Source organism: Somniosus microcephalus, unplaced genomic scaffold (assembly GCF_052327205.1).
Source record: "Somniosus microcephalus isolate GS21.2 unplaced genomic scaffold, FLI_Smic_1.0 unresolved_chr3, whole genome shotgun sequence".
NCBI classification, from domain to species: domain Eukaryota; kingdom Metazoa; phylum Chordata; class Chondrichthyes; order Squaliformes; family Somniosidae; genus Somniosus; species Somniosus microcephalus.
This window is the reverse complement of record NW_028225181.1, coordinates 71,282,492-71,297,057: the sequence shown is the minus strand read 5'-3', so window position 1 is coordinate 71,297,057 and position 14,566 is coordinate 71,282,492. Positions and strand designations below refer to the sequence as shown.

At 49.6% G+C, this 14,566-nt stretch overlaps 1 pseudogene; it reads right to left on the bottom strand.

The window, feature by feature from the left end:
- Positions 1-904: 904 nt before the first annotated feature.
- LOC147091945 (uncharacterized) overlaps positions 905-14,566 on the bottom strand; it is a 58,858-nt pseudogene continuing 45,196 nt past the window's right edge.

Here is a 14,566-nt window from a genome sequence, read left to right as displayed (position 1 = left end):
CCCCTGACCTACCGCCGGACAATATGACCGACAGGGTCAGGGGTCGTTTCTGCAGCCGCGGCAACGCCACTTAAAGGGCAGGTGTCGGGCGGTAACTTTTTATTTTGGCCGACTGCCAGCACCTGCCCCCTTCCCCTTTCTTCTTCGGGGTGTCGGCCGCGATCGCTCAGCCCGGCGCTCCTCTTCATCCGACACCCCACTCCCCGGTGGTGCAGCAGGGCCCCGGTGTGCGCAGTGCTAGGCCCCTCCCCTTTAATCAGGGAGGGAGGTCTGCTATGACATGGTGCTTTGTGCCGACGGGCGTGGCGCTGTTACACGCAGAGCCATGAAATTCACTAGTAGCAACTCAAGACGGAGGGGAGCACTTCCAGTAGCACCCTGCCTCCTGCTTGGGGCGCTACCGCTGAATTTAATGCGCAGGGGCGCTAACTTTTTTGGGGCGCTAAAATTAGCCCCGGTGACGTTAGCGACCCAAAGGGGGCGCCACCGAATTTCCCCCTAAGAGTCTAAATGGGCTGGAGGAGCAGAGGGATCCTGGGACACAGATACACAAATCACTAAACGTAGCAACACAGGTTAATAAGGCCATTAATAAAAAGCACTGGGGTACATACCTAAAGGAGCCTTCTGTTCCGTGTCTAGGAGCTCTGAACCATGGCAGAGAGCGGCTGGGACACATTTCTCACACGCCTCGAGATTAACCCGCACGGCAACTTTGCTGTCAGTGAAGAGAGACAAGAAAGACCAAAGTGCCGTTTGCCCCTCTCAGTGTGGCCCTGAAGGACTGTGTCCAGGCTGGAGTTCTGTTCCCGCCGTACGATCCTCCCCCAGATTGTCCTTTCTGAGCTCCAGCCAGGTGATGCTAAACACTCAGGTGGGAAAGACAACAATCTACAACAATGTGTTTAAAACAAAGTTGATTTATTTGACATCTATCCAGAATATTAAACTCCAGCCCAGTTCCCGGAGTTATTAACATCAGCAGAAACAATCCCCACCTGGTCAGAATGAACATGGTTCAGTCCTGGATGTGATTAACAGCAGCAACAACAGAATCCACCCACTGCAGTCACTTGTGAACTCGCTGGTGTGTCAGGAGGTGGGATGAGCTAGTGAATCCCTTCCTACACACGGAGCAGGTGAATGGCCTCTCCCCGGTGTGAACGCGCTGATGTGTCAGCAGGTTGGACGAGCGAGTAAATCCCTTCCCACACTGAATGCAGGTGAACTGCCTCTCCCCAGTGTGAACTCGCTGGTGTGTCAGCAGATTGGATGAATCAGTGAATAACTTCCCACACTCAGAGCAGGTGAATGGCCTCTCCCCGGTGTGAGTGCGCTGGTGTGTCAGGAGGTGGGATGACTGAGTGAATCCCTTCCCACACTCAGGGCAGGTGAACGGCCTCTCCCCAGTGTGAACTCGCTGGTGTATCAGCAGGGTGGATGAACGAGTGAATCCCTTCCCACACATGGAGCAGGTGAATGGCCTCTCCCCAGTGTGAGTGCGCTGGTGTATAGTGAGCTCAGATGATCGCCTGAACCCAGTCCCGCAGTCCGAGCACCTGAATGGTCTCTCGTCAGTGTGAACACGTTGATGGCGCATCAGTTCCCTGGAACCTTTAAAGCAATTCCCACAGTCCGAGCAGTTAAAAGGTCTCTCATTAGTGTGAACTCGCTGGTGTATCAGCAGGTTGGATGAATGAGTGAATCCCTTCCCACACTCAGAGCAGGTGAACGGCCTCTCCCCGGTGTGAACATGCTGGTGTATCAGCAGGTTGGATGACTGAGTGAATCCCTTCCCACACTCAGAGCAGGTGAATGGCCTCTCCCCGGTGTGAGTGCGCTGGTGTGTCAGGAGGTGGGATGACTGAGTGAAACCCGTCCCACACTCGGAGCAGGTGAATGGCCTCTCCCCGGTGTGAATGCGCTTGTGTCTCGATAGGCCAAAGGGTTGGCTGAAGCCTCGTCCACACACAGAACACGTGTACGGTTTCTCCCCGCTGTGAACGGTGCTTTTTGCTTCCATGTTCAGAGGCCGATGATATTCAGATCCGATGAGTCGAGTGACTGTCAGATCTTGACGTGATGTTTGGTTTGAGCTTACCGCCTGTAAATCCTCCCCTTCCAGTGCCCTGTAAAATTAATTTAAAACAGGGAGCTTGAGAGACAACCCACAAGAAAACAAAGGCAGGTTGTGAAATTGAGCTCAGTGAATCTGGTCATTTGTGGGGCCGGCACTAGAAAAAAGTGACCATGAAAGCTGCCGGATTGTCATAAAAACCCAACTGGTTCACTGATGTCCTTCAGGGAAGGGAATCCACCACCTGGTCTGGGCCTACACAAGACTCTGGCCTCTATGGGAGGAGAGAGAGAGAGAGAGAGAGAGAGAGAGGTGGGAGTGGGAGGGGGAGTGGGCGAAGGAAAGGAACTTTATACATCTGCAACTCGACCAGGACTTTGATAGAACCTCCAAAACCCGCGACCTCCACCACCTAGAAGGACAAGAGCAGCTGTTGTATGGGAGCAGTATCACCTCCAAGTTCCCCTCCAAGTCACACACCATCCTGACTCAGATATATTCATCGTTGCTGGGTCATAATCCTGGAACTCCTTACCGAACAACATTGTGGGAATACCTTCACCACACGGACTGCAGTAGTTCAAGAAGGCGACTCACCACCCCCTTCTCAATGGGAAACTGGGGATTGGCAATACAGGAAACTTTCGTTTAAACGGAGGTTAAATATCCGGAATGCTCTATCCACCGACAAAATTCAGGAGTCGGTTCAGATAACTTTTTTTTTACTTTTAGCTGCTTTTTTTCTCCATTTGTGGCTCTGCAAGCGTCTAGCTGAAGCTGTTGCTTAGCTACAGAGACGCTTGCAAGCTGCGCTGACTATTGTGAAGCTGTTGCTAAGCAACAGGGTTTGTTGCTTCAGACGGAGCGCAGAAGCTCCGTATCTTTTAACTATAGCGCTCGTTTCTCCGGCAGTGTTGATCGACCGGCACCAGCTCGGTCCCGTCAGTGCCGGATACCAGAAAGTTTCCTGTACTTGCTGCTCTTGCTAGCTACACCCACATCCCAAGAATGAATTAAAACAAATCTGTAGATGTAAACTGGATTAAAAGCCTGTACAGAAATACTTGTTCCTAAAACAATACTCTTTTACATTGCACGGACAGTGTCTGTGTAACAACCTAATCGCCCCTAGAATCCACCTCCCTTGACAGTCTCACATTGGAAATTGTTGGGTCCTCCTGGGCTCAGAAGTACTGGGGGTTAAACCCAGCAGCTTCTCCTCCATCTCAAACTGAAACATAGAAACATACAAACATAGAAGATAGGAGGAGTAGGCTATTCGGCCCCTCAAGTCTGCTCCGCCATTCAATGCGATCATGGCTGATCATCCAAATTCAGTCCCCGGTCCCTGCTTTCTCCCCATACCCCTTGATCCCTTTAACTTTAAGAAATATATCCAACTCCTTCTTGAATCTATTTAATGTATTGGCCTCTACTGCCTTCTGTGGTAGAGAATTCCACAGGTTCACCACACTCTGGGTGAAGAAATTCCTCCTCATTTCTGTCCTAAATGGCTTACCCCGTAACCTTAGACTGTGACCCCTGGTTCTGGACTCCCCGACCATCAGGAACATCCTTCCTGCATCTAGTCTGTCCAGTCCTGTCAGAATTTTATAAGTTTCAATGAGATCCCCTCTCATTCTTCTAAACTCCAGCGAGTACAAGCCCAATCGTCCCAATCTCTCCTCATACATCATTCCTGCCATCCCAGGTATCAGCCTGGTGAATCTTCATTGAACTCCTTCCATGGCAAGAACATCCTTCCTCAGATAAGGCGACCAAAACTGCACACCATACTCAAGATGTGGTCTCACCAAGGCCCTGTACAACTGCAGCAAGGCATCCTTGTTCCTGTACTCAAACCCTCTCGCTACGAAGGCCAACATACCATTTGCCTTCTTAACCACCTGCTGTACCTGCATGCTTATCTTCAGCGACTGGTGCACAAGGACACCCAGGTCTTGTTGCACTTCCCCTTCTCCCAATCTATTGCCATTCAGATAATAATCTGCCTTCCTGTTTTTGCCACCAAAATGGATTACCTCACATTTATCCATGTTATATTGCATCTGCCATGCTTCTGCCCAATCACACAACCTGTCCAAATCATCCTGTAGTTTCTCGGCATCCTCCTCACAGCACACACGCCCACCCAGCTTTGTGTCGTCTGCAAATTTGGAGACATTACATCTAGTTCCCTTGTCTAGATCATTAATATATATTGTGAATAGCTGGGGTCCAAGGACCAATCCCTGCGGTACCCCACTAGTCACTGCCTGCCATTCGGAAAAAGACCCCTTTATTCCAACTCTTTGCTTTCTGTCTGCGAACCAGTTCTCTATCCAAGCCAATACCTTGCCCCCAATCCCAGGTGCCTTAACTTTACACACTAATCTCTTATGCGGGACCTTATCGAAAGCCTTCTGAAAGTCCAAATACAGAACATCCACTGGTTCTCCCTTATCTATTTTACTAGTTACATCCTCAACAATGAAGCAACAAAAAGACCTACACAGGCGGCCAGGGACCTACCTTCCGTCAGCCTGCAATAAAACTCTTCCCCACAGCCGCTGACTAATGGCGGCCGCAGCACCCACAATTCACCACGCCCCAGAAACCGCTCTATCCAACGTGCTTATTTACCCGCTGAGAGTGCGTATGCTCCCCGGGGCCGCGGGCCATTCTGGGAGCCTGGCTCCTGTTCTTTTTCCTGAGTCGGACTCAGTGGAAGCGGCTGAAGAAACCGGGAAGCGGCGGCTCGAATGGGGGAAGGTGCTGCACCCTGGGATTTCTGGTGCCGGAGCCCTGGCCGCACGTCCGCCGGGCCCGGCCGCTCTGATTCTGATTGAGTTTTTGATGAGGTAACAGAAATGGTTAATGAGGGCAATGTGGTTAATGTGGTGTACATGGATTTCCAAAAGGCGTTCGACAAAGAGCCACATAATAGGCTTACCAGCAAAGTTGAAGCCCATAGAATAAAAGGGACAGTGGCAGCATGGATACGAAATTGGCAAAGTGACAGGAAACAGAGAGTAGTGGTGAACGGTTGTTTTTCAGACTGGAGGAAGGTATACAGTGGTGTTCCCCAGGGGTCGGTACTAGGACCACTGCTTTTCTTGATATGTATTAATGATTTAGACTTGGGTGTAGAGGGCAGTTTCAAAATATGCAGATGACACAAAACTTGGAAGTATAGTGAACAGTGAGGAGGATAGTGATAGACTTCAAGAGGACATAGACAGGCTGGTGGAATGGGCGGACACATGGGAGATTAAATTTAACGCAGAAAAGTGCGAACTGATACATTTTGGTAGGAAGAACGAGGAGAGGCAATATAAACTAAAGGGTATAAGTCTAAAATGTGTGCATGAACAGAGAGACCTGGGGTATGTGTGCACAAATCATTGAAGGTGGCAGGGCAGGTTGAGAAAGTGGTTAAAAATGCATACGGGATCCTGGGCTTAATAAATAGAGGCACAGAGTCCAAAAGCAAGGAGGTTATGATGAACCTTTATAAAACACTGGTTCGGCCTCAACTGGAGTATTGTGTCCAATTCTGGGCCCCGCACTTTATGAAGGATGTGAAGGCCTCAGAGAGGGTGCAGAAAAGATTTACAAGAATGGTTCCAGGGATGAGGGACTTCAGTTACGTGGATAGACTGGAGAAGCTGGGGTTGTTCTCCTTAGAGCAGAGAAGATTGAGAGGAGATTTGATAGAGGTGTTCAAAATCACAAGGGGTCAGGACAGAGTAGAGAGACAGAAACTGTTCCCATTGGCGGAAGGGTTGAGAACCAGAGGACACAGATTTAAGGTGATTGGCAGAAGAACCAAAGGCGACATGAGGAAAAACTTTTTTACGCAGCGAGTGGTTAGGATCTGGAATGCACTGCCTAAAAGGGTGGTGGAGGCAGATTCAATCACCGCTTTCAAAAGGGAATTGGATAAGTGCCTGAAGTAAAGACATTTGCAGGGTTACGGGGAAAGGGCGGGGAGTGGGACTAGCTGAAGTGGTCTTGCAGAGAGCTGGCACGGACTCGACAGGCCGAATGGCCTCCTTCTGTGCTGTAACCATTCTCTGATTCTATAAAATATTAGAAAGTTTGTTCCACAGAAGCACAGGGTTTATCTGCTTTTATTGATGAATTTAAAAAGTCTCTATTAAAACCTGAGCCAGTGTGTTGTGGGCCAAAGAGCCTTGTGTCCAATGAGGGGCATAAAGGCCCACAGCCTCCCCTGGCCCCGGGCCCTGAACAAGGGACTGGAGAAAGTCGCTGCCCTGCGGATCAGACAATCAGCCGGCGCTAGTCCCGCCCCTCGGGCTCCCCGATTGGTTGGAGGACCCGCCCCCGGCTCGCTCCTCCAGCCCCGCCCCGCTCGCTCCCTATTGGTCGGAAGCTCCCGTCAATCAGGCCGCGAGCCCAGGTCATGTGTCCCCGAGGAGATCACGTGCACCGTCCAACTGCCGCCGCTCGGTCCGGGGCCTTGCCGACTCAGGTTTTTCTATTTCTCTTTATTCTCTCCCGATCCCCCCCAACCCCACCCCGCGCAATTCTCCACCCAATCGGAGCGGAGAAAACTCACTTTGCGTCACCGATCGCGACTCTGGAACCGACACCAAGGCCTTTCCCCGGAATGGCCCGCGCCGACTCCGTCCGGCAGGATCCGAGTGCGCAGGCGCAGCTCCGTGTGGGTGAGGGGGGTTGGTGTCCTCTGGGCATGCGTGGTTGTTGCCCTTCGTGACCGGGAGGGGTCGCTGTGCCGGACTCGGCCCAAACCGCCGCCCCGTGTGCGCATGCGCGGATGCTCGGCTGTCAATCAGCCAGAAGAGGGCGCTGGTGAGACCAATGACGTAAGAAAGACTTGCATTTCTATAGCGCCTTTCACCACCACTGGACGTCCCAAAGCGCTTTACAGCCAATGAAGTAGAGTCACTGTTGTAATGTAGGAAACGCAGCAGCCAATTAGCGCACAGCAAGCTCCCACAAACAGCAATCTGATAATGACCAGATAATCTATGTTTTTTGTTATGTTGATTGAGGGATAAACACATTGGCTAGGACACCAGGTGTAACTCCCCTGCTCTTATTCAAATAGTGCCATAGGAACATTGACGTCCACCTGAGAGAGCAGATGGGGCCTCGGTTTAACGTCTCCTCCAAAAAACAGCACCTCCGACAGTGCCGCACTCCCTCAGCACTGCACTGGAGTGTCAGCCTGGATTTTTTGCGCTCAAGTCTCTGGAGTGGGACTTGAACCCACAACTTTCTGACTCAGAGGCGAGAGTGCTACCCACTGAGCCACTGGCTGACACTAAAGAACAAGCAGTTCTGACGAATGGTCATCGACCTGAAACGTTAACTCTGTTTCTCTCTCCACAGATGCTGCCTGACCTGCTGAGTATTTCCAGCATTTTCTGTTTTTGTTAAAGAAACGAGGGAGTGATTGCTGACAGGAAGAATGTTGGGTCGTCCTGCGCATGCGCACCTCCCTGACGGTTGAGGCGAAACACCGACTCGCCCCCACCTGAGCCGCTCACATGTACCAGATGTTGTGGCTTCGTAAGCGCGCCCGATGTTCCAACCACGGGGTTTTGTGCGCTGAGCATGCGCATTGCGGACCGATCGGGACGGGTGATTGTAGAGCAGGAGGGAGAGCGTGGGGGCCATGAGCACATGCGCGGGACTCAGAGTCAACAGAGCGCTTTCTGCAGCGCCGGGGGCTTGTGGGTATTACAGCCGCCATTACTGCTGATCCTTTCAACCAACCTGTGCAGCAGCTGGGGCCTGAAAATCAGCTTCACTGCCCCTAGGTTCGGAAAGGGGAAAATTAAACAACGGTTTGCCTCTGATCCTTTTCTGAACTCGATTTACAGGGTTATAGAAGTGAAGCAGTTACAGGCGGGAAGCTCAGACCAAACATCACGTCAAAATCTGACAGAGTCGCTCGATTCATCAGGACCTGAATATCATCGGCCTTTGCACATGGAAGGAGAAAGCAGCGATGACAAACCGCACACGTGTCCAGTGTGTAGACACGGATTCAGCCAATCGCCTGACCTGGTGAGACACGTGCACCGTCACACCGGGGAGAAACCGGGTAAAGGTGGGGACGGTGGGAAGGGAGTCAGTTCCCCGTCTGCATTGGAAGTTCAACGGCGCAGTCACACCAGGGACAGTCCATTCACCTACTCCGTGTGGGGAAAGGGATTTGTTTGTTCATCCCACCTGCAAACACACCAGCGAGTTCACACTGGGGAGAGACCATTTCAATGTCCTGACTGTGGGAAGAGCTTTAAAAGCCCCGGGCATCTGAAGCGACACCAGCTTGTTCACACTGATGAGAGGCCATTTACATGTTCTGACTGTGGGAAGAGCTTTAAAAGCCCCGGGGATCTGAAGGGACACCAGTGCCTCCACACTGTGGAGAGGCCATTCACCTGCTCCGTGTGTGGGAAGGGATTCTTGCAGTCCTCCACCCTGCTGACACATCAGCTTGTTCACACTGATGAAAGGCCATTTAAATGTTCTCACTGTGGGAAGAGCTTTAAAATCCCCCAGGAGCTCAAGCAACACCAGTGAGTTCACACTGGGGAGAGGCCGTTCACCTGCTTCGTGTGTGGGAAGGGATTCACTCAGTTATCCACCCTGCAGACACACCAGCGAGTTCACACTGATGAGAGACCCTTTAAATATTCTGACTTGTGGGAAAAGCTATAAAAGCCCTGGGGAGCTGAAGAGACACCGGCTCCTACACGCTGGGGAGAGGCCGTTCACCTGATCCGTGTGTAGGAAGGGATTCGCTCGGTCCTCCAACCTGCTGGCCCATCAGCGAGTTCACACTCGAGAGAACCCCTTTAAATGTTCTGGCTGTGGGAAAAGCTTTAAAAGCTCCAGGGAGCTGAAGAGACATCGGCTCCTATACACTGGTGAGAGACCGTTCACCTGCTCTGTGTGGGGGAACGGATTCACTCAGTCATCCACCCTCCTCACACCAGCTTGTTCACACTGACGAGAGACCCTTTAAATGTTCTGACTTGTGGGAAGAGCAATAAAAGCTCTAAGAGCCTTAAGGGACACCAGCGTGTTCACACTGATCATCAAATCTAACAGCACAGAAGGAGGTGATTCGGCCCATCGAGTCTGTGCCGGCTCTTTGAAAGAGCTGTCCAATTTAGTCCCACACCCCAGCTTTATCCCCAGAACTCTGCAAACTAGTCCTCTTCAAGGACATGTCCAATTACTGTTTGAAAGTTCCTGTGGAACCTGATTCCAGCATCCTTTCAGATGGTGCGTTCCAGATCTTAACAACCCTCTGTGTGAAAACAATTCTCCTCATTTCCCTCTCGTTCTTTTAGCAACTATTGTAAATCTGTGACCTTTGGTTACCAACCCACTTGCCAGAGTGAACAGTTTCTCCCTACTTGCTCGATCAAAACCCCTCATCATTTTGAACACCTCTATTAGGTCTCCTCTTAACCTTCTCTGCTCTAAGGGGAACAATCCCAGCTTCTCCAATCTCTCCACATAACTGAAGTCCCTCATCCCTGGTACCATCCTGGTCAACCTCCTCTGCACCCTCTCCAAGGCCTTGACATCCTTCCTAAAGTGTGGTGCCCAGAACTGTACACAAGACTCCAGCTGAGGCCAAAACCCTGCAGCTGTACAACACCCTGGTTAGACCACACCTGGAGCACTGTGAGCAGTTCTGGGCATCACACCTTAGGAAGGATATATTGGCCTTGGAGGGAGTGCAGCGTAGGTTTACCAGAATGATGCCCGGACTTCAAGGGTTAAGTTACGAGGAGGGATTATATAAATTAGGGTTGTATTCCCTGGAATTTAGAAAGTTAAGGTGTGATCTGATCGAAGTTTTCAGGATATTAAAGGGAAACAGATAGGGTAGATAGAGAGGAACTATTTCTGCTGGTTGGGGAGTCTAGGACTGGGGGCATAGTCTAAAAATTAGAGCCAGACCTTTCAGGAGTGAAATTAGGAAACACTTCTACACACAAAGGATGGTAGAAGTTTGGAACTCTCTTCTGCAAACGGCAATTGATGCGAGATCAATTGTTAATTTTCAATCTGAGATTGATAGGTTTTTGTTACCCAAAGGTATTAAGGGATATGGGCCAAAGGCAGGTGTATGGAGTTAGATCACAGATCAGCCATGATCTCATTGAAAGGCGGAACAGGTTCGAGGGGCTGAATGGCCTCCTCCTGTCCTGATACAAGGATGGGTGGGAAAGCAAGTTGTGCAGAGGACTCAAAGAACCTGCAAAGGGATATAGACAGGCTAAGTGAGTGGGCAAACATTTGGCAGATGGAGTATAATGTGGGAAAGTGCGAGGTTATACACTTTGGCAGGAAAAATAAAAAAACAAATTATTATTTAAATGGAGAGAGATTACAAAATGCTACAGTTCAGAGGGACCTGGGGGTCCTTGTGTATGAAACACAAAAAGTTACCATGCAGGTACAGCAAGTAATCAAAAAGGCAAATGGGATGTTGGCCTTTATTTCAAGGGGGTTGGAGTATAAAAGCAGGGAAGTCCTGCTACAACTGTACAGGGTATTGGTGAGACCACACCTGGAGTACTGCGTACAGTTTTGGTCTCCTTATTTAAGGAAGGATATACTTGCATTGGAGGCAGTTCAGAGACGATTCACGAGGTTGATTCCAGAGATGAAGGGGTTAACTTATGAAGAAAGGTTGAGCAGGCTGGGCCTATACTCATTGGAATTTAGAAGAATGAGGGGTGATCTTATTGAAACATATAAGATACTGAGGGGGCTCGACAAGGTAGATGCAGAGAGGATGTTTCCCCTCGTGGGGAAATCTAGAACGCAGGGGCACAGATTTAGAATAAAGGGTCGCCCCTTTAGAACTGAGATGAGGAGGAATTTCTTCTCTCAGAGGGTCGTAAATCTGTGGAATTCTCTGCCACAGAGAGCTGTGCAGGCTGGGTCATTAAATACATTTAAGGTGGAGATAGACACATTTTTGCAAGATATGGGAGTGAAGGGTTATGGGGAGCGAGCAGGGAAGTGGCTTTGAGCCCAAGATCAGCCATGATCTTACTGAATGGCGGAACAGGCTCGAGGGGCTGAATGGCCTCCTCCTGTCCTATGTTCCTAACTAGTGATTTGTAAAGGTTTAGTGTAACTTCCTTGTTTTTGTATTCAATGGCCCTATTTACAAAGCCAAGTATCCCATACGCTTTCTGAAACCTCACCAACTTGCCGTGGCACTTTCAAAGATTTGTGAATATGGACCCCCAGGTCCCTCTGCTCTTGCACCCCCTCAAAATAGTCCCATTTAGATTATACGGCCTCTCCCTGTTGTTTCTCCCAAAGTGCATCACTTCACACTTATCCTCATTTAATTTCATCTGCCTTGTGTCTGCTCATTTCACAGTCTGTCTCTGTCCTCCTGAAGTCTGCTACTACTATGCTCACTATTTACTACGTTGCCAAGTTTTCTATCAGCTGCAAACTTTGAAATTGTACACCTATACCCAAGTCCAGGTCAGTTATATATAACAAGAAAAGCAATGGTCCTAATCCTGACCCCTGGGGGAACCCACTGCATACTTCCCTCCAGTCAGAAAAACATCCCTCAGCACTGCTCACTGCCTCCTCTCCCTTAGCCAATTAGCAGGAGTGGGCCATTCGGCCCCTCGAGCCTGCTCCACCATTCAGTAAGATCATGGCTGATCATCGATCTCCATATCCCATGATTCCCCCAGAGTCCAACAATCTATCGATCTCAGTCTTGAATATACTCAAAGACTCAGCATTCACAGCCCTCTGGGGCAGAGAATTACAAAGATTCACAACACTCTGAGTGAAGAAATTCCTCCTCATCTCAGTCTTAAATGGCTGACCCCTTATCCTGAGACTGTGACCCCTAGTTCTAGACACTCCAGCCAGGGGAAACAACCTCTCAGCATCTACCCTGTCAATCCCCTTCAGAATCTTGTATGTTTCAATGAGATCAGCTCTCATTCTTCTAAACTCCAGAGAGTATCGGCCCATTCTACACAATCTCTCCTCATAGGACAGCCCCCTCATCCCAGGAATCAATCTAGTGAACCTTCGTTGCACTGCCTCCAAGGCAAGTATATCCTTCCTTAGATAAGGAGACCAAAACTGTGCCCAGTACTCCAGGTGTGGTCTCACCAAGGCCCTGTACAATTGGAGCAAGACTTCCTTACTCTTATACTCCAACCCCCTTGCAATAAAGGCCAACATGCCACTTGCCTTCCTTATTGCTTGCTGTACCTGCACGCTAGCTTTCTGTGTTTCTTGCACGAGGACACCCAAATCTTTCTGAACACCAACATTTGAAAGTTTCTCACCATTTAGAAAATTTTCTGTTTTTCTATTCTTCCTACCAAAGTGAATAACCTCACATTTCCCCACATTACACTCCATCTGTCACCTTACTGCCCACTCACTGAGTCTATCTATATCCCTTTGCAGAGTCTTTGTGTTCTCCTCACAGCTTACTGTCCCACCTAGCTTTGTATCATCAGCAAACTTGGATACATGACACTCGGTCCCTTCATCTAAGTCATTAATATAGATTGTAAATAGCTGAGGCCCCAACACTGATCCTTGCGGCACCCCACTAGTTACAGCCTGCCAACCTGAAAAAGGTCCGTTTATCCCTACTCTCTGTTTTCTGCCTGTTAACCAATCCTCTATCCATGCAACTGTATTACCCCCAACCCCGTGAGCCCTAATCTTGTGTAATAATGTTTTATGTGGCACCTTATCGAATGCCTTTTGGAAATCCAAATATACTACATCCACTGGTTCCCCTTTATCTACCCTGCTAGTTACATCCTCAAATAACTCTAATAAATTTGTCAAACACCATTTCCCTTTCATAAAACCATGTTCACTCAGCCTAACCATGTTATGATTTTCTAAGTGCCCTGATACAACTTCCATAACAATGGATTCCAGCATTTTCCCAACGACTGATGTCAGGCTAACTGGCCTGTCGTTCCCTGTTTTTTCTCTCCCTCCTGCCTTGAATAGCGGTGTTACATTTGCGACCTTCCAATCCGCTGGGACCGTTCTAGAATCTCGGGAATTTTGGAAGATCAAAACCAATGCATCCACTATCTCTTCAGCCACCTCTTTTAGAACCCTAGGATGTAGGCCGTCGGGTCCAGGGGATTTGTCGGCTTTTAGTCCCATTAGTTTCTCTAGTACTTTACATGAAGTTCCTCACCCTCATTAAACCCTCGGTTCCCCACCATCTTTGGTATGCTTTTGTGTCTTCTACTGTGAAGACAGATACAAAATATTTGTTTTAACGTTTCTGCCATTTCCTTATTCCCCATAATAATTTCTCCTGTCTCTACCTCTAAGGGACCAACGTTGTCAGCTAGAGCTCAGTTGGCAGCTCATTATCAAGATGTTGTAAATGTTCTTAATGTTCAATATATTTATTGAAAAAAAAGTTGGTAGCTCACTCACCTCTGAGTCAGAAGGTTGTGGGTTCAAGTCCCACTCCAGAGACTCGAGCACATAAAGCTAGGCAGACACTCCAGTGCAGTGCTGAGGGAGTGCTGCACTGTCGGAGGGGCCGTCTTTCTGATGAGACGTTAAACCGAGGCCCCGTCTGCCCTCTCAGGTGGATGTAAAAGATCCCATGGCACTATTTCGAAGAGGAGTCGGGAAGTTATCCCGGAGTCCTGGCCAATATTTATCCCACAACCAACATAACAAAATCAGATTATCTGGTCATTATCACATTGCTGTTTGTGGCAGCTTGCTGTGCGCTGCCACATTTCAACAGTGACTCCACTTCAAAAAGTACTTCATTGACTGTAAAGCGCTTTGAGACGTCCGCTGGTCGTGAATGGCGCTATATAAATGCAAGTCTTTCTTTACTTATGCTACTCTCTTCCTCTTTGATGCTTTTGATTTAATTTTTAAACATTTAAGAAATTATTGCAGTGACAAAGGCTGTCTCTGAAACTGCAGGAAATTTGTCTTTAAATAAGCTTTTTTTAATTTATTATTTTTAAAATTTGCCAGGCCCGCAGTCTGCGGCCCCTCTCCCAGATTCCAGCACCAGCTCTGTGCTGACTGTGGCCCCTCTCCCAGATTCCAGCCCCGGCTCTGTGCTGACTGCGGCCCCTCTCCCAGATTCCAGCCCCGGCTCTGTGCTGACTGCGGCCCCTCTCCCAGATTCCAGCCCCGGCTCTGTGCTGACTGTGGCCCCTCTCCCAGATTCCAGCCCCAGCTCTGTGCTGACTGCGGCCCCTCTCCCAGATTCCAGCCCCAGCTCTGTGCTGACTGAGCTGCTCTCACCTGGGGACAGCGCGTCACAATCGGCCCCAGCGCACCTGAGCTGGAGAGGAGGCCCCGCCCCCTTGCCGCGCCACCATTAGTTGGAGGACCCGGGCCCGCCCGCTTCCTATTGGTCAGAGCTCCCGTCAGTCACAGGCCGGGCCGGCCTCCATCCACCTG